Source organism: Pan troglodytes, chromosome 1 (genome assembly GCF_028858775.2).
Source record: "Pan troglodytes isolate AG18354 chromosome 1, NHGRI_mPanTro3-v2.0_pri, whole genome shotgun sequence".
In the NCBI taxonomy this organism is placed as follows: domain Eukaryota; kingdom Metazoa; phylum Chordata; class Mammalia; order Primates; family Hominidae; genus Pan; species Pan troglodytes.
In genome coordinates, this window is record NC_072398.2 from 34,230,038 (window position 1) to 34,251,653 (window position 21,616).

A 21,616-nucleotide genomic window follows, 5' to 3' on the forward strand; every position below is an offset into this window, starting at 1 on the left:
TCAAGGTGGATTAAAGACTTAAATGTTAGACCTAAAACCGTAAAAACCCTAGAAGAAAACCTAGGCAATACCATTCAGGACATAGGCATGGGCAAGGACTTCATGTCTGAAACACCAAAAGCAATGGCAACAAAAGCCAAAATTTACAAATGGGATCTAATTAAACTCAAGAGCTTCTGCACAGCAAAAGTAACTACCATCAGAGTGAACAGGCAACCTACAGAATGGGAGAAAATTTTTGCAATCTACTCATCTGACAAAGGGCTAATACCCAGAATCTACAATGAACTCCAACAAATTTACAAGAAAAAAACAAACAACCCCATCAACAAGTGGGCGAAGGATATGAACAGACACTTCTCAAAAGAAGACATTTATGCAGCCAAAAGACATATGAAAAAATGCTCATCATCACTGGCCATCAGAGAAATGCAAATCAAAGCCACAATGAGATACCATCTCACACCAGTTAGAATGAGAAGCACAACATTTGGTAGATTCTTTTGGACTCTGGAGAAAGCATAAGCCATACTTGGGGATAACCCATTTATCAGATGACCTAGAAGGATGCCAGTTTTGAGTAGTCCACAAAAAGATTTCAGTCCTCAGTCTGTACAGGAGGCTTAACTCTGAAGCAGAAAGAGACCAAGACTATGTTATCTTTATTCTCACTATGACAAAACCCGCCTGAAAATTATCAATTAATGCTACAAAGATTAAATCTGTAAGAGAAATCTAAAACTATACATATGACCAATAAATAATCTTCCATTAAAGCAAATTATTGACATTTTGGTTTTCCCTAGGCCCAACTATGCCTGATTTTTAAGGATTCCTTGCTAGCTCTGAAGAGAACCCCAAATCTTGTTTAATATTTATACTAAATCAAGTTGGATTTGACATATTCAACAATATGAATGTCAGTTAAATACAATTGGTATTTCAAAAATTGTATTTCAAGAAAATTACTTAAGAAATATTCCACTATAAAATAGATTGTTATTCTGATAACTAGACTATTTTCCAAGAATAAAGGAATGTAGAATGGATCTTTTACCATTAGAAGGAAATATGTCACAGCATTATGACATGACAGCAGTAATGCAACAGGATTCATTTTCAATTTTCCATTTTTTTCAAATACCTAAAATTTATAGAGCATTTATTTCTACGGAATTATATTTATTTGTTATAAATGATAACTTATAAGATTTTACCACCTTCAAGTAACTTTACAGTTCAGCTAATTTTGTTCTCACCATCATTCTGTAAGGTTATATAGCTATTACCATCCTAAGTTTTCATAATAGAAATCCTAAGTTTAAACTATTTAAGCAATTGTCAAAAAAAAATCAGTGTTTCAATGATAAGATTAGAATCCAGATCATCTGGCTTCAGATTTCGCTCTCTGATCACCTACTTTAAAGACATTAATGACAAAGCCTTTTCTAATCTTCCAACTGACATGGTATCTTCCTCCTGCACATTTTTAATAGCTAGCATGCTTTTAGTACATAATATCCATTTACTTAACATTATTTCCCTTACATTCAGTCTTTGTTGGTCTACAGTACTTTGATTATATCCTTCTTTTGAACATTATCATGGGCTATAGTTTTTAATACTGTCTTATTTCCTCTACTAGACTCCAAAGTACTGGAAACCTGACTTGAGATCTCCTTGTTTCCTCAGAAATTGATATACTTCCATCTGATGGGCCATTTAACCTTTTTGACTAAAATTTCTCCCAGAGGGTGAACATTTGTCTGACCTTGGTGATTGTCTTTGATCTTCCATTTCTCAGTCCTCTAAATGTCATGAACAACCCTTTCCCAGAGAGTGGAGTCCTGAGATTACCATTTCTTACCTGCTTAATATTTGACTGACTTCCAAACACCAAGTAATTGTCTTTCAGTCTGGGAACACTGCTAATCTTATCTTAGACCAGATCCAGACTCCACCTCTGTTGTAATCCTCATTAGTACATTTTTCCTTCATCACCACCATCCTGATGTCTCATGTTGGGGCTCAGAACACAATACCCCAAAATATACCACCTTGGCATACTGAGTATTTTAAGCTAAAGGAAATTGAGAAAACAATGAAAGCCCAAAAGTCACTCTCTGACCTTCTCCCATCTTTCTCCCCTGAAGCAGGCCATGAAATAGTTCTCTGACCTATCCCCCTGAGAGAAGGTCACAAGACCCTCATTCCAGAGAGGTTATGCCCTATAACCAGAAGGCCAAGAAGAATCTGAAAGAACAGGCCTTACTAAGCTCCCCCCACCACAAGGTTATTACCATTAAATAATACCTTTTGGTTTTACCATCACATTTCTTCATGACTGTCTATAAAAATATGGTTTTCCCTGGATCACTGGGTCTTCATTTCTGAAGGCTTCTGTGCCAAATAAAATATTAAATGTGTGTGTGTAAAGGGTATTGTTAGTGTAGGGGAGAAAAAGTAATATCTTTTCCTTGCCCATTGCAAGGTTCATGGATGACAACCCTGCAACAAAAGACACCTAGCAAAAAGAGAGTACTTCTACAATGTACACATGAGCTGATTTGTAAACTGATGTGGTCTAGAGACCACATCATTGTTCCAATGGTTTAGTTGCTGTTCTATATCAATCAATCAAACATCAAGTGCTTGTGAAACACCAGCTGTTTGGATAACTGTGCCAGTCACTTTGAGAATTAACTATATGCCAACTGATACTAGAACTTAAAACCTTTTTATTCTTTTTAAATTTCTTTAAGGTTGTTATCTCTTTTGTGGATTTATACACTACAGTGATTTACGGTAGGGTCATCTCAAAAGTTTAGTTGTATCATACCACCTTGTTAAAATCCTGCTTGTTTTTATGTGGGTTGTTACTGCTACCTGACACAACAGGGAAGTATCAAAGTATAAGATGACATCATAATTCTCTGCAGCCACACATCATATATTTGAAGAGGCAAAATGAAATACAACTGATATAATTAGATTAATTCCAGTCTATATGCTCTCCTATTAGGAAGTAAGCTCTTGAAATCAATTGCTAGACCTTATGCATTTGTGTCTCCTGTATGTAACCATCGGTTGATATCAACTAGACAATAATATAAAACTAAAGCACTAAACTAGGTAGTATAAAATAATTCTTATGGAATTTGGAATACAATCTAATATCTAGCACTGATTATAGGAAACTTGCCATTTTCACCTTGTCACGACATTAGGGTAATATGGAATAGGACTCAAAAATAGTAAAAATGAACAACACACAAAACTTCTTATTGCTTTATAGTTACTCCATGTCCCTTAGAGTTGTTACACATTGATTTAAGTTCAGTATTTCTTATTATAACCCAAACTCATATTGTGTCTATTTTGGAAGATATCTCATGGAGGTATATCTCAAGGAAATTACTTGCCTTTCTTTAACATATCAACATGGATTCTGTCCAGATGGCTCTGTTCTAAGTAACTTAGTAGTACTATTTGAAGCATATGAATCTTTTAGTCTCTTTTCCATCTGAAGTTCCAATTATTTAATTCATCTTACATTACATTTCAAAAAAAATTACAATCAGCTTGTTTGCAAAATGATAAATATTTCTTCAATGGGTAGGGATCTAGACTTACTCTGCCTCTTACATCTTCTTCAGATTGGTTCTTTTTTTACTTCCTAAATGTCAAAATGCAAAAAAGAAGTTTAAAAAAGTTTTATTTCTATTAGTAAGAGCCTTGTACAAATGTATTTGTAATACCCTTCCTTCTCAGAAAGGATTTTAAAATATCTTACTAAAAAATGAGAGAAAGGCATAACATAAATTAATATAATAGAAATACAAACTGGAAGTTAGAATTGAAAACAGTAAGGGAAGCATGGAGCCAACATAGTAGGTGAACTTCATTATAACTTTCCTGGCAACCAAACCTAAAAGGAATACCCAGTATGTGACACAATTTTAAAAGTCAGAGAAGAGGAAATAAACAAATTCTTCAAGGTACAAATCTAATGACTGGTCCAAAAACCTAATCATTTTCCAAAGTACGTTAAAGGAGAAGTCATGTTTGGCCATCGCTTTAGCTCAACAATTACTTATTAAACATTATTAAGAATTTAATTTGTTCAAGGATTTACATTAAGCATTGTATTGACTATCAAAATGTCAAAAACCCTAGTTCCAACTACAGAATATGATTAATCCAACTGGGCAGACCAGACATGTGCTTTTAAGGGTAGCTGATGACCCAAGCCTACATTTGATAAATGTGAAATGAATTGTGCAGACATTCAGAGCTGGAGGAATTGAGAGGAAGAAGAGACTTTTATGTCAGACTCAAGATAACCATAAGATAAGAAATTCTGGAGAAATTAGGCCTGGGATGCGGGCAGGCAGAAAGAATAGCACTGGGAGTCCTGTGGGCAAAAATGAGGTCAGAATCCAGTATATCAGGGAAAACTGGATGTCACAAATGAGTTTTAGTATTCAAAAAACCTAACAAAATTTAGTGTTCAAAGATCCAGGTCAAGCAGAAAGACACAGTGGAAGTAAAATCCAAAAACACCTGCCCTGGTCAGCTTTCAGTCTTTCAGCCAGCTATCTAGAAACAAATGAAGAATGGAGTTTGATCCAAAAGGCTTGAAGCTTTGCCTGCTTTTGAAAAGACCTCTTGGAGTGAGTAGGTAAGAGGGAGTAGGAATGAGCTGCCCCCCAAAATGAGGCAGTGCTCAGCAGGAGCTGGGGCCTGCTCAGAAAACCAGCTCTGGGGCCACTTTTCGGGAACTAGTAACCTTCAAACTAATTCCAGAACTAATTCCAGAATATTTAGAGAATAACAAATCAGTAAGCAAGGGAGCTGGAAGTCACTGCATGTGAAAATTTATTTAAAGAATTGAATATGTTTCTGTTAAAGGTAAGAGACCAAGGGGAGTATGATAGTTGCCTTCAGATTTTCTAAGGGTCACCATATATATATATAAAGGTAAATTATTTTATTACACATTTGTATATAATTTGTTGGTTTTTGGGTATTAAATACATAGTTTTATTTAAAACTTTTCTTACTGGAGATAATCTGTTTAAAAAGGAGTGAATTTTCCATCCCAAGAGGTGGAAATTAGATGACCACCTTTCTGGAATATTGTTGGTGATAATCTGGCATTGATATGGTGCCTTATGCAGAAACTCCACTTTCTGATAGCTTCAGTTCTATATTCTGATAAGTCTCAAAGTTCAATACTACAGAACCAATCAAGGAGTTCCTGATACCTCTTAAGTGCACCAGCTTATAATAAATCTGACAGTACTTTACACATGGGTCAGAAAAATGATGTGCTTTACAGGCTCCCAAGCCTGATCCTACTGGCTTGAAACCCTTCTATTTCCAGAAAAATAAGTCTAAAAGAGATCAGGTAACTTATACAAAGTCACAAGGGCACAAAATCAGTTAATGACAGAGCTGCAATTGCGATACTACAAAACTTCAGCAATTCTCTCCATTCTACCATTCTGCCCCCTGACTGAAGTAGAAACCCATCAGAGAGGTGTATGGTAAGGTGAGTGCAAGGCTAGAAGGCATATTCTTATTAAATAAGAACCTGCACAGGACACAAACTAGTCACTGTTTTGAAACTATGGTACTTCCTCAGAGAACACACAGAAATCTGATTTCCTGTTTGCCCTTTTCATACAAAGATGAACAGAATTGTCACCAATGCTGGATACGTAAACCTTAAGTGACACACACGAGACAGTCCATCAGGGCAGAACTAAATACTAGAATTTCTTTATATTAATTTTAACGTAATCTATCACTACATTTGTATATGTTTCTATATATACTCAATGCATTAGAGAAGCATATGTATATCATCTGTATATTAATATACATATATTGAAGATACATGCTCTAGAAGAAATCAGAAATATTTAGAGAACATTTAAAATAATTCTTATGAAATTTGGATGAGGAATACATCAAATAGTTAAATTAAAACGATGGTTTTTTCTGTATACATTTTGTATCACAAGTATATTTCAAAGCAAAAACTGTTCCTATTACAGATTACTAAAAAGATTATATTTTAGTGGTAAAAACCACTGGTTTTAAAATAAGCTATAAATAAGACATAAATAGGCTTCTGTAATACTGACTATATCCCTGTGTTGTTGCATTCACATAATTTTTGCCTGGGTTACACAAAACAGAAGCGGCAAAGAAAAAAAAATACATATTTCTCATCATCAGGTCTGACTGGCCACTTCCAAAGAGTTCCAAGGAAGAAAACATATGAGAGATTTTCCCCAAGGCTCCAAACTGCAGAGCAAAAGGAGAGAATCATGAGTAACAGCTCAATTTCCACCACAGAGACAAGGGTCCTGGACCTATAGGGACTGCCCTTGGGAGACACTGTTTGTGTGGAATCAAGTCAACTCTTAAGTAACTCCACAGCCAGCTGGAGTGACAACGCCTCTGTCATGACTCTGCACACTTTTCGTAGCCGGGCTCTGCTGGTGACTGACCATATGTATCTGAGTAAAAGTGAAGTATCTAGGATGCCTTACAGATTTCCAGTTGGTGCAGCTAGGGAGATGGTGATACCATTGAGTAAGAGAAGAACCAGAGGAAAATGAGTTGCTCAACTTGCTCATTTTTAGCAAGTTGAATTGGAGGTATAAGTGGACCACTTGTGCCAGTTCTCAGTTTATCACATCTGAGCCCCTAAATCCACGCTTCTTGCTCTGAGATACTGGCCAGACCCTGTAAACATTTCTCCTTTGCTAGCTGGCTCAATGTTGGGTTTTGTCAACAGAGAGCCCTGGAGGGATACTGTAAGGCCATAACAGCAGAAGGGCCCTCCCTTCCTATTTTAGTGTGGCTTTTCTTTGGATATGGCAGCCAGTAAATCAGCATGTGGAAGGCCATGGACATTCACCTCAGAAACCCTCAGGCCAACTCCAGCCTTGTGCCTTCTGGCAAGTTTTCTACCACTGCATGTTCCTCTGATAGCCCCATCTTCTCCCAAGAGATCTGGACTTCAGTCTCGGAGAGAGGTGGAAAGGGCATCTCTTTTAAAATCTTAGTTACTCAGTTTTTCATGGTTATATAGCCCTAGAGGTTGTAGCTTTCGGCATTTACTATTTCTCTACCTCTACAGCCCTCTTTTTCCTCATTTTAGTAATTAATCATCTTTTGCTAGTTAATTCTGTACATTCAAAGTTTCCTATCTAAATTACTGGTGTGGTTTTTATCTCCTAACTGGACTCTGATTGATACCCTACCCAAGTGGAGATGCCTTTTAAGGAGCTAGAGATGCAGCTTTAAAGAGATACAGCTTTGAAAGGAAATTCCTATTTGAAAGTCTCCAGAATATTACTGGTATTTATTTTTTTATGTACATATGAATTTATTTATCCATTATTTATTTAATATTTTTGGCTGAGTACAGGAGACTTTTTATTGATGGCACATGACAAGGTAGGGATACCTGGGCCCCTCCCTCTTCAGGGGGTCTGCATGGAAACTGTGAGGAGGGGAGATTCTCAGTGTGGTGGGGGACTGAGTGTGGCAGGAGCTCTCTAGAAGCTGAGGGCCTATCTCTTCCTCTCGTGCTCTTGCTTGTGTTGATGGTCTGGGGTTCTGACTCCTCAGAGGCCATGTGGTCTGCGAAGTCCACCACTCTGTTGCTGTAGCTAACTGCACTGTAATACCAGGACATGAGCTTGACAAAGTAGTCATTGAGGGCAATGGCAGCCTCAGCATCAAGGTGGAAGAATGGGTGTCACTGTTAAAGTAAGAGACAACGTGGTGCTCAGTATAGCCCAGGATGTACTTGAGGAGGCCCTCTGATGCCTGCTTCACCACCTTGTTGGTGTCATCATATTTGGCAGGTTTCTCCAGATGGCAGGTCAGGTCTCGTACCAACATGTTGGCAGTGGGGACATGGAAGGCCATGCCAGTGAGCTTCTTGTTCAGCTCAGGGATGACCTTGCCCACAGCCTTAGCAGCACCAGTAGATATAGGGATGATTTCTGGAGAGCCCCATGGCCATCACACCACAGTTTCCCAGAGGGGGCATCCATGGTCTTCTGGGTGAGGTGACAGTGATCATGAGTGTGGTCATGAGTCGCTCCATGATTTCCAAGGTTGTCTTGGATGACCTTGGCTAGGGGGCTACTCAGTTGGTGGTACAGGTGGCATTGCTGATTTATAATTCTCATGCTTTATGACCATCATGAACAGGGGGAATCAGCAAAGGGAGCAGAGATGATGACTCTTTTGACTTCCCACCCCATGAGCCCCATCTTTCTCCACAGTAGTGAAAATGCTGGTGGACTCCACAACATAATCAGCACCAGTATCACCCCATTTGATTTTGATGGGATCTCACTCCTGGAAGATAATGATGGGATTTCCATTGATGACAAACTTCCTGTTCTTAGCCTTGATAGTGCCATGGAACTTGCCATGGATGAAATCATACTGGAACATGTAGACCATGTAGTTGAGGTCAATGAAGGAATCATTGAGGGTGACAATATCTACTTTGACAGAATTAAAAGCAGCCCTGGTGACCAGGTGCCCAATACGGCCAAAACCATTTACTCCATCCTTCACTTTAACCATGGTGTCTTAGGGATGCGGCTGGCACTGCACAAGAAGATGTGGCTGTCTGTCGAATAGGAGGAGCAGAGAACCACTGCTCGTATTTAGAACAAAAAAGTAGATGATTACCACAAAGAATGTAAATCGTGGAACTATAAGGGAGCTAAGGAGGGAGCCCTGGGACGGCATCATTTGTGGGACAGGTAGGAAAAGAACAAAATGGGAAATTGTGGGAATGGAGGAAAAGGCAAAATGAAATGAGGGAAAGAAGCTGAGAAGGATTTGTCTTAGAAGTTAAAAAGGAAATCAGGAGAAGCCAGAGGCAGAGAGAATTTCATTGAGTGATCAATAATGCAAATACTACAGGTAACTCAAGTTAACTGAAAACTCAAAATGAATTTAGGAGTAATCTTTTCAAGAACAATTTTAGTGCAGCAGTTTGAGAAGTCAGTAAGAAGAAAGCATGTAGGCATGACAAATGTAAACCACTTTTTTTCTAAACTTGAAACAGAGAGAGTAGCACTGGGCACAGGGACTTCACAAAATCAGTGTCTCAAAGCTCTTCTAGTTTATGTTCACTGTAAATTGGGCTGATTTGGGTTAAATGAATTATCTGTAGGTTCTTCTCCCTTACATGCTCTTCAGATATTTGGTTTTGATCTGCTCAGTGCTCATTTAAATCATCATTGGAAAGTGAACAATAAAAAAGAAAAAGCATAGGAAGCTAAAGGCAAGTTTTGTTTTAATCTACCAGCTCTAGAAGCTAGCACTAGCTAAACTTGTGTTGCATTAAACCAACTCAAAAATTTTTGGTTCATTATAAAACATAAATTTATCTACAGGTTTTATTTAGTTCTTCTACACATATCTAATATCCTTAATATCATGCCATTGACTTCATTGACCACTCCAGCATGGTTAATGCAGTGGTGCCATTGCAGACATTTAATAAAGTCTGTGGACCAGTGAGAGTTTTCTATATCTGTTGCTTAAAATAGTAAAACATTATTTTCAGAATGAATTTGATGGTGAAGTATACAAAATGGTTTCAATTATAATTCCATGTTCAAATGTTCATAACTTGATGGAAAAAAATGCCTTTTGAACTGAAACTTTCCATTCCATGTTCTAGCTCCATCCAAATATAGTTATTTTTTCTTCTCTGGAAAATTTGAGGAAATCCGTATGAACACTTATGAATGTGGAAAAAATGCACTCTTTCAAATGTTTAATTAAATGAAAGGATCGACAATTACAAAATCTTTAATATAAACTTCCCATACATATTTATAAAAACCAAAATATAAATCTAGTAGGCCTCAGAAAAGAGATTAGGTGTTTACCCATTTAGGGAAAACTCTAATTTTGAATGTTTGCTAATTTGAAACTCAAAACTGTATTATGCAAACACAATAGTAATTTTCACATTAAAACTGATACATTTGAAGTGGCATTGTCGTCTGGGGTAAATACCTGGGGTTCATTGTCTTGCGCACTGAGATTAAGGATATGGACACACATTCATGGAGTGGGTTAAGGAGCAAAAATTAAATAGGTAGAAGAAAAGAGAGAGGAGAGCAGCGCTTTCTCTCTCTTGTGAGAGCGAGGCATCCAAAAGGGAAAAGGTGGCCTGGGTGGACCACAGCAGATTTTATAGGCAGGCTTGAGGAGGCGGTTTCTGATTTATGTAGAGCCCACAGATTGGTTCGACCAGGTGTGATGTGGTGTTTACATAGCGTTCGGGGAAGGCTGGTCACCCTGTCCTAATCTTATTATGCAAAAGGCCTTTTCACCATCTTGTCTGCTCTTACCTTACACATAGCTGACCAAGGGAAGGAAGCCATTGTGAACATGTCTAGTCCCAGGTAGCTTTTTTCTGCCAGCATTCATGGGTGCAGGCTTCCAACTTGTTTGTCTATGTCTGCAGCTCAATTTTACAGGCTGTTCTTTGTTAGAAAATGATTTGGGGGCTTCTTTTCATTAAAAAGGAAAACCTTACCGAGGACTCCCATACCCTTATTATCTGCCCTAGTAGTTTCTCTTTAACTCCTATATCACATTCAATTGCCTTTATAATATGACTACTAACTATTAATTTTTGCTAAATAATACCTGATATACTTTGGATATTTGTCTCTGGCCAAATATCATGTTGAATTGTAATCCTCAATGCTGGAGGTGGGGCCTGGTGGGAGGTGTTTGGATCATGGGAGCATATACCTAATGTCTTGGTGCAGTCTTCACTATAGCAAGTGAGTTCTTGAGAGATGTGGTCATTGAAAAGTGTGTGGCACCTTCCCACTGTCTGTCTCTCTCTCTCTCTCTCTCTCTCTCATGTGTGCTCTCTTTCTGGCTCCTGCTCACACCATGCGATGTACCTGTTTCCTCTTCACCTTCCACCATGATTGAAAATGCCCTCAGGCTTGACCAAAAGCCCAGCAGATGCCAGCACCATGCTTCCTGTAAAGCCTGCAGAACCATGAGCCAATTAAACTTCTTTTCTTTATAAATTATCCAGTCTCAGGTATTTCTCTATAGCAATGCAACAACATAATAATACCATACATGATGGGCCAAAGAACAGAGTTGAGAATGGAGATTGTTTTCTGAATTTTCCATGCTCTGTATATAGTGTGTGCTTAATAAATATTTGCTACTCAAATACAATTTGCAAAATATGGCAAATAATTTTTTTATGGCTTAAAGTTAATTTAACCTTCAGAAGTGACTTTTTACTTCTTTTTTCTTTAAATGCAGAGAAGAAATGGGAGAGTGGCTTTCCAGAGATACTAATAGAAGAGAATGTTGCAAGAAAGGGTGATTTCTTATTCAAGTGAGATATATTTGCATCTACTAATTAGAAAGTTATTGGTCATCCCAGAGGCAACAGTTTCAGGAAAATAGTGGGAATCATGAGCCAGAATGTGATGCTTTGCGAAATGAATTGGAGGGACAAGGAGTAAAAGCAATGAAGAGATAGTCTTCTTTAACCTCTACTTCTTAATTGTGTAACACATCATTCAGAGGAGTGTATTTAACGTATGTGAATCGTTAAAAGCAAACACACTGTATCAGCTTCTAAGCCTAAAAATTACAGCATGACTAATGTCTTTGAATCCCTCTATGCACCTCCTTGAGCACGTGCACTTCCATTCACCAAACATAACCAATAACTGAATCATGAGTTAATCAGTGCTTTGCTTTTCTTTCTACCTTTGCCATGCATCCATACACATATCTCTAAATGACAATTTTGTTTTACCTAATTTGAAAGTTTATATAGGCAGAATCATAATCACATATTCTTCTGAAAATTTCTTTTAATACAGTAATGATTTTGCATTCATTCAGGTTGATTCTTAAAGTAATAACTCATTTATTTTTACTGATATATAGTATTCCTTTCAATTGAGGCACTAAAATTGATTTATCCATTCTCCGGCTAGTGAATACTTGAGTTGTTCTCTATTTTCTGCTATTGGGAAAATGCTGATATTCATGATATTATGCAAGTCCCTGGCACATGTGCAAGAATTTCTCTTACAACATACACAAGAGTGGAATGACTTTGTCATAAGGTATGTGGACATTCAACTTTATTGTGAATTTTTCTGTTTTTAACCAAACTGGTTCACCAAATTAATAATCTTACCATTTGCCCACAGCTTCTCCAATACTTAGCATTATCCAATCTAGTGCACTTTTAGTTTGCATTCTCTTGGATACACATTTGTTTAATATATTTTCTCTTGTTTTGGCCATTCAAGATGGCCTCTTTTGTTCAATCCTAATTTCTTCTTTCCGTTTTTTGTTCAATCCTGTTTCCTCTTTTTTGTTCAAATTAATGTTTATTTTGCCCTTTTTGGGCAGTTGCATTTATTCAATAAATTTGTAGCCATTTTATGTATTTGGTATATGAATTTTTTATTAGTAATACCTGTTTCAAATATTTTCTACCAGGTTGGAATCTCTCTTTTTAGTCTCATTATGGTCTCTTTTGATGAACAGAAATTTAAAGTTGATATAGTCAAATTTATTAATCTTTTGTTTTATGCTTTGTGCTTTTTCTCGCTTTTTAAGGACCACTCCACTAACCAATTGTTAGCTCATGTGTTCTTCTAAAAGTTTTGGTTCCTTTTTTTTCCATTCAAGGTCTTAATGCATTTCAGAATGGTTTTACTATGTAGCATAAAGTAAGGATTCATGTTCGTGTTTCTTTTTGTTCCATAGAGAAAACGAATTGTTTTAGTAATATACTGTATTCTGAGTAAACATATCCTTTCTGCATAATCTACAATCGCACCTTCATTATAAATCAGAGTTTCAGCTATATCTGTGATTGTTTCTATGCTCTCTATTCTATTTCACTGGTCACTTATTTTATCCCTGTGCTCTACTTTCTGTAACTTTATATGAAAAAGTTTGATATCTAGTTAGGAGACTCTACTAATATTGCTTTTCAAGAATGTTTTTGTTATTCTTGGTCTTTTGCACTTCCATGTAATTTTTTAATTGTCTTTTAAAGTTCCACTAGAAAATCCTACCAGGATTTTTATTGCAATTGCATTGAATATATATAAAAATACATATGTATGTGTGTATATACACACATATATAAATATATACATATCCACATGTAAATATGCTTATATAAACTAGAAGAGAATTGACTTTTATTTAGTATTCTTTCTATCCATGAGAATCTCTTTCATTTTATTTAGCTAATAATTAATCTTTCAATTAAGTTTTATTATTTTATTATTTTATCTATACAGCTCTCATATTTAGTAATTTTTATTCTCAAAGTGTCTTTTTTGTTTGTAATTATAAATACTTTTTCATAATTATATTTTCTAGCTCTATTTGCTTTATATGTTCTTATATGCTTTGTATATTACTTGTGTACCCAGTAAACTTAATGAACTCTTTTATTAATTCTAACATTTTTTCTTCAGATTGTTTCGAGTATCTGATAAAGGTAGAGACCTAATCCATATCACTCAGCTTTTTTTGGTCTTTCTAGTTGTTATAAAATTTATTTTTTGTTTTTGCCTTATTGCTCTAAGGCTCTCAGTTAAATGTTAAGTATATGTGATTATAGTGGTCTCTACCGATCTTAAAGAAAATACTCTAACTTTGAATATGATGTTTTCGTACAAACTTTTAAAATATACTTTATTGAGTTAAGGAGATTCTCACCTATTATTAGCCAAGTTTTGCCTGTTGTAACAGAGATCTAACTTTTAAAATGCCTTATATAGACAGAAGTTCATTTCTCTGTCACATTAAAGTCTAAGCTATTAAGGAAGTCACTTTGTATACAGCCATCAGGAATCTAGCTTCTTTCTATTTTTCCACCATTCCTAAGGTGTTTCCTCCTCCACAGAGTCTGAGATAGCTCAACATCAGGTCCCTTCTCCAACCAGAGGAAGAGAGAGCCATGCCCCCTCCCTATAAGGGTACAACTCTGCAATTCCACAGATAACTCTAAATTATGTCCCATTAAAAAGGCCTTCATAATAGTCACAGCTAGCTTCAAGGGAAGCTCAGTTCTTACCTTGAGCAATTAAATGCCTAACATCTAATAAGGTGTTGTGTTATTACAAAGAGAAAGAATAAAAAGATATAAGAGAAAAACAGCAGACCCTGCCACATCTTCTTTTTCTAGTTGCTAGAGATATTTTTGGTAATAAATGTGCATTAAATTTTATCAAATCTCTTTTATGCATCCAAAGTGAACATATGGTTTTTTCTATTTAAATTCATTAAAGAGAAAATTTATACTAACAGATTTTCACATTTTTGAGCCACAGTAGTATTTCTGGGAAAAAAAATAATTTGGTCATGATTTTTTCATTCTTATACATTACTTAACTTGGATTGCTAGTATTTTGTTTGATATATTTGCAGCAATATTTATAAGTTATATTGGTCTGTAAATTTTCTTATATCATCCTTGCCTGGGTTTTGTGTCAAGGTTATATTAGCTACATTAAATAAGTTAGTCATTATTCTGACTCATTTGGTTCTCTGAAAGATTTCGTGTAAGATTGTAGTTCTGTTTCTTGAATGTTTGGCAGAATTCATTGGGTAAAAAATGTCTGAACATGATGTTTTCTTTGTAGGAAGATCTTTTAAATAATGATCCTATTTCTTTAATGTTTAAAACTAAGTTATTTTTTAAGAAATGTATCCATTTCACCTATGTGTCCCCACTTTCTGAAATAACTTATTTACCCACTTTGCGGGTTGGCAAAACGTGGGATAAGAAATTGCAAAAAGATATAGAAAGCTAACTTTTAAGAAAGAGTAATGTTGATAGGATAAGTTCTGGAATCCACACTGGATAGAGAGGCAAGTGACACTCGCTAAAAGATGAAATAACTAGAAAAACCAAACTACTTTTGCAACAGGATATCGTATTGAACACAGAGAAAACATTCTAGGAGAAATGAAAAAGGCAATGCATAGGTAATGGTTTCAGAAGGGAAGTTCGGAATATTAATTCCTGAAGGTGGAAATGTACTGAGTAAAGTCAGATTATAGTGAGCACAAGGGGCTTGGAAATAGGACAGATAGAAGTAAAGACTGTTAATGTAAAAGGGGTTGAAACACTGAAACTAAGGGGCTGGTTGTCACAGTCCCAGATGTTAAATATGTGCCAATTCAGGAAGAGTCCCTACTCTGATGGAGCTTAAATCCAGCAAGGAAGACAGAATTTAATTATAAATTCAAATATGAGTACAGAAATATGAGACATAGTTTCTGCGGGCAGAAACCTGATATATGCTTAAGAGTGTGAGATGAGATGGCTTCTATAAAGAAGCAATAGTTGTGTTAACAGTCAAAGGATGAGTTAACCAAAGATAGAAAGGAAAGCATTCCAGACACAGACAACAGCACATGCAAAGATTCTTTGGTATGGACTCTTGCAGTAAATCAGCTGAGATCCTATATCAACATGGCTTAAGCTGAAAAGCATAGTGGAGAAAAGTGAATATTAAAGACATTTTTCTGATATAAAATCAATAGTATTTGGTGACACACTGGATGCAAGGGGTAAAACTTTAATCTGGGGCAATTGGGTAAATAGTAACAACTAATCATTGAATTAGGAAATGTTGGGAAAGGTTTTTCAGGAACAGATTAGAGCTAGAAAATCAGGATTTCAGTCTTGCCCATATTACATTTAAGATTGCTTTAGCTAACTCCAGTGGGAAATTTCTAGTAGGCAGCATCTCTGAAGATCAGATATGAAAACCATCAAGAAAGATATTAACTTATATAATGGATGGTATATTAAGCAGTGAAAATTAGCAAATTTTGGGGGTGGAAAGAATTTCGACTCAATATAGAAAAACTGTATATTTAGCAAGTTTTCAAATTATACAAGAATGGAATGTGGTCTCAGATTGGGCTGGTAGTCAAAAGTGCTTTACTCTTATCTATAATGTTTGACATTTACAAACATATAGTGTAACCATGTGTTATATGCGTAATTTAAACATTATTTTTAAATTAAGGACCAGAAAGACTCTTTAGTCTAAATGCAATGGCTGAGAGCATGGAAAAACAACAGCATATAATGCAAGGTGAAAATAAAGGCAATTAAAATCTTTAGGAAACACAAATAAACAAATACCATACAAGATTATCATAGGCCAAATATGAAGAAAATAAAACATGGCACGATTTTAAGAAAGGGTAGAGTTAACAAGAGAGACTCGATTTAAACTTGAAGCTCACAACATTCTCCTGTTAGTGGCCCTCAGATTGTGGCAATGGACGCTTACTTGGCCCAGAAGTGAACCTTCTTATGTAGTCAGAGTAATGTAAGCTCTGTTTATTGGTTTTCAAGTTTTACACTAAACTGCAAAGTACAGAAATCTTATAGATGTAGCACATAGTATTAATGTTAACAGTATCTCCATATAAAAGTTTAAAAAGTATTCAATGAAGGTATGATAGGGAACAGGAAAAGGTAAGGGAAATACATAAGAGCTACTATTTTCATCTTATAACAAGAAGTTATTGGACAAATAATAAAGATTTATATATATTATTTTCAGAGTTATAAAAGCAACCAACAGAAGAACTCAAAATGATGATACTTTAGAGGAAAGATATGAGAGAAAGGAAAAGAAGTATAATTATTTAATTCTTGTTTTTCATATTGAGGAGTCAGAAATAAAGGCAAATTATCTAGAGATATGGAAATTACCAGCAGAAGAAACAAAAGTAGGAAAAAATGTGAAAGATTGTCTTTGACAACTGAAATTGGGGATGGGAGAAAATGCAGCAGGAGACTCTCACATTTTGATACAATGAGCATGCACTATCATTAGCATGATTTTTAATGAATAGACTCTGCTTCATTTGCAGGGGTTGGGGATGGCGGTGAGAACAGGTTACAGAATCTCTCATGTTCAACCCAACCAGAGGCTTTGTGGCCCCAGAAGATCACCTAGTTGATGTTAAACTTAGTTTGGGCAAAACTCATCAGAGTCAGAGGTTGTGGAGGAAAAGTTAAATATTAAATTTGAACTCAGTTGAACATGGACAAAAACAATGGTCACCAATTCCCAGAACAGGTTGTGTGAGCTCCTTGAGGCATTCATCCAGCACTGTTTCAGAGAAATCTCTATTTCAATATATTCCTATATGTTAGTTATTGAAAAACAACAGGCAATCGCAAAAACAAGTTGATCTTTTTGTGTTGCTGAAGACCAGTCATGAAGGGCTCTCATGACTGGGCCTCATGCCAAACAACTCATTACGAAAAGAGCTAGGGGTCCAGACCATGCCGAAGCTTCATGAGACCTCTCCTTATCTGTTCACGGACGAGTGGCCGACACTGGAGCCCAGGCCGATGCTTCCCAGTCTGGTCATGAATCCTCCTTAGTCTGGTGAGTAAATATATGTATTTACACTCACCTTCTCCCCTTCCCAATGCAATTTGCTTATTATATCAATTTGCTTACTATATTATTTGCTTATTATATCATTTGCTTATTATATCTGCATTGCCATTTACCTGGGATAAAGGTTGTTTACCCTTAAAGGTATTGTGTGTGTGTCTTTTCTCCTCCCCTCTCACACATTTCCCGCACAGAAAACAGGTCCACGATCATCATCCTAGAGCTTAATTTCTCTAATAGCTTAAATTCAGATGCACACCCCACCCAGCAAATAACACAGAGATAAAAAGACCTTGAGGCCAGCGTAAAAGAATACAAATACTTTTTTCACGTTTTTTACCTTTAATAAAACTAATAATATTGTAACAGCTTCTGCTTTTTGACTTTTCATACTGAGCCAGGCATCTGGCTAAGTGCTTTGTGAAAATTATCTTCACAACAATCCTATTTAAAAGGTATTTTTCCATTTCATAAGTGAGGAAAATGAGGTCTAGAGAGTCACACAACTAATAAGAGTCACAGGTGAGATTTTGATGTGGGTCTGTCGGACCCTCCAGCTGATGCTCTTACCCAAGCATTCGGTTCCACAGTCCCCCTCTGCAATCCTGAAACCTCCATGGTACTACAAACCCAAAGTCCTTCTTCAGGCATGGAAAAACTTTCACCAGGTAGCCAAGTCTGATCTAAACTGATGTGAGGCTCCTTAGAATCTTTAATGATCTCACTTAGTGGGGATATTTATACTTTTAGTGTATAAATAAGATGCATTTGACTACATGTTGCTCTCCTACATGCCACTGAGGACATTATGTGGTATAGAACAGGGGACCCCAACCCCCAGGCCACAGACCGGTATGGTCTGTGGGCTGTTAGGAACCAGGCTGCACCGCACAGCAGGAGGTGAGCAGCAGGTGAGTGAGCTTTACCTCCTGAGCTCTGCCTCCTGTCAGATCAGCAGCCGCATTAGATTTTCATAGGAGTGGGAACTGTATTGTGAACTACGCATGTGAGGGAACTAGGTTGTGCTCTCCTAAGAGGATCTAATGCCTGATGATCTGAGGTGGAAGAGTTTCATCCCAAAACCATCCCCCCTGCCCCACCCCCACCCCACCCAACAGCCCAATGTCCGTGGAAAAATTGTCTTCCACAAAACCATTTCCTGGTGCCAAAAAGTTGGAAACTACTGTTATAGACTATATGCAAAGCAGTACTGTCCTAAAACCTGAAATATTCACAATTCCAAGAAACACCTGACTGCAAGGATTTCAGAGAAGAGATCATGGACCCGTAGATACAACTTATTTTAATCTTCTAAAAGTATTTTAGAAATCACTGGATCCAACATTGAAAGACAAACATTTACAGGTATAGAAAATAAAAAGGATTGGCCAAAATATTGATTAATCTATGTGATATAGCTAGAAATTCACTACTCAAAACAGAAAGAGCTTTTATCAACTGTCTGGTTTTCATTTACCTCTTTCTCATAAAACTTGATCTATGAGTGTATTGGGGGAAAAGATTTTTTTTAAGTTTGGACTGCAATTAAATGGGGAAATCTTTGCAAATATATTTGCCTCCTACTTGAAAGGGAAAATGTGTCTTCTCACAAAGTTCAAATGAGCAGTACAAGCGATTATGACTTTCCTCTGGTCTGGAAGTGACATGCTGATTTTGCTCAAGCCAGGAAGTGTTTATGTTTTGAATTAGCCAATAAAGCAAAGAATGCTAAAAATAAATGTTGAGCTACAACACATTAAAACAATTACACAAGTGTTATTCCTAGTAAACAAACAGACTTCATGATATTATTTCCTTTCTACATTTTTTTTCCCAGAAAGCACTAACACATAAAAAGTAAACAGGGCAATTTTGTGGGTTGAAATGACACGTCCACGTAAATTGCTCAGTGCTATTACCGTTCCTTTGCACTTACCACATTCATTTGTCACATATGGATGTTGGCATTGCCATTGGGCTTCTGGGAACTTAAGTGAACTGTTTCTTTTTTTGAATTTTCATTATGAAAAAAGTTTAACTATATACCAAGTAAAGGAAATAGCACAACAAACCAACATATATCCATCTCCCAGACTCGATGACCATCAGCATTTTCCCATCTTGTTTTTATGCTTTCTCTCTTCCTCTCTTTTCTCCTCTTTCATGCTTTCACTTCCTTGCTTTTTTTCTTCCTCATAAACTATTTCAAAGCAAATCCAATATATCATGACGTGTTACTCCTAAACACTTCTCGGTTAATTTCTTTTAAAAAGATGTATTTTTACATAACAATAATATTATTAAAACACTTAACAAAAATAACTAAAATCCTTTAATATCATCTAGTACCTAGTCAGTATTCTAATTTTATTCATAATCTCAAAATGTTTTAATAGTTTTCCTATCCTTTTCATACTTCTTACTTGCCAAGCGATTGTTTTATTATTTTGAATTGAAATAATCTGTTTTGTTGAACATATTAAATATTAAAATGAAACAATATATTCCTTATCACATGAGAGCAATGCAATCTCTATTTTGATTAAGTACATGGTCATTGGATTCAGCTTCCAGCTCCTCCACTTAATTGCTGTGTGATCTTAGATAGATAATGTAATTCCCAAGTGCCTAACATTTGTCTTCTGTAAAATAGCAAAATATAAGCACAACCTCATAGGATTGTTGTGTGGGGTGAATGAATCATTGCATATAAATCACTTATTACAATGCCTGCCATAAAGGAAGCCCTAGATGAATTTAGTTTATTATTTTTCTATATTGTGCTTTTTTTTGTATACACTATGTGCCTACTTTCTGGATTTCTGCAATCTGTATGGCATTTCTAGCAGTTTGAATCTGTGTGTTTATATATTTAAAGAGAGATGCCTATAGTATATGCACTAAAGTGCAGCCAGAGATTCCTGTACCAAACATGAAATTGTACTTAGCTTCTTCTTGGGCAGAACCAACCCCTCTAAACATCCATCAGAATCTGCAGATATCCTTGTCCAATTGTAAAAGCTATCATATATATACAGAGGGTATCAAATTTGTCCTATACTTGCATCCTTGTTAGGCTAGTACAGTATGGAGAAGGGGAAATGAATTCAGGGGCCTTCAGACAACACATGCTTTCCCTCTGTACCCCAGCTCCCTCTTGTTTTACTTTCTTCTTCAATGGATTTCTATTTTCCATTTTCTTATCTTGGCTTCTAATAGACAGTTGCATGATGATTTTGACCTCTCTGGTTATCAGTTTCCTCACCTGCAAAATGGTTCTAATAAAATGTACCTCGTGGGATAGTTGTGAATGTTGTGTGAAACATCACACTTAGGCACCTTTTTCCTTGTAAGTGCTCCTTAATAGTCTCTTTTCCACTTTGAATAAATTAGGATTGCTCTATTTGTTGTAGAAATGATATCTTCTTATCCCTTTTGTTGATTTTTTTTCAGTTCTCTCACTCTGCCTCAGACACATTGTTTTCTCTCCCACTCACTTTTTTTTATTTCTTTGCTCTGCTCTGACATTGCCTTTAGGCCTTCAGCCAGTCCAGTGTGCCGTACCCTGACTTAAGAAGGACAAGGTATTAATAGGACCACCATTACTGCAACCTACAAAACTACTACCACTATCCCACCTCAACCAGAAACAATAACAGCAACAAGAATAACTGCTTATTCTCATATAGTACTTTACAATCTTACACGGTTTTTCACATCTCATTATATTTAATCCTGCTCACAACCCTGGGAACAGGATATTATCTCCCATTTTATAATCAAGGTAGCCAAGGAGCAGAGATTCATTTTGAGGGCCCAAAGAAGACATTCTTACCAGTATTCTCAACCAGTTATTAGCCACATCTCGATTAACAATGCAAGATGATGAATTTTAATAAGTTGTTTCTTCCAACTTGAAACTGATATTGAACACCAGGAAGAGCCCATTTGTGGCTGTATGTTAGTTTCTTCTTAATTGTTGGTTAAAATAACTTAACTTTGAAAGAATACTGCACCCTTTAAGAAATCATTTCTGATTTAAACAGATATTGCCACTCCAAATTCTATCGTGGCAGTAGATTTTAAAAGAAGCT

At 36.3% G+C, this 21,616-nt stretch overlaps 1 pseudogene; it reads right to left on the reverse strand.

The window, feature by feature from the left end:
• Window positions 1–7,420: 7,420 nt before the first annotated feature.
• LOC469679 (glyceraldehyde-3-phosphate dehydrogenase-like) lies at window positions 7,421–8,625 on the reverse strand (annotated as a pseudogene).
• Between the last annotated feature and the right edge of the window lie 12,991 nt (window positions 8,626–21,616).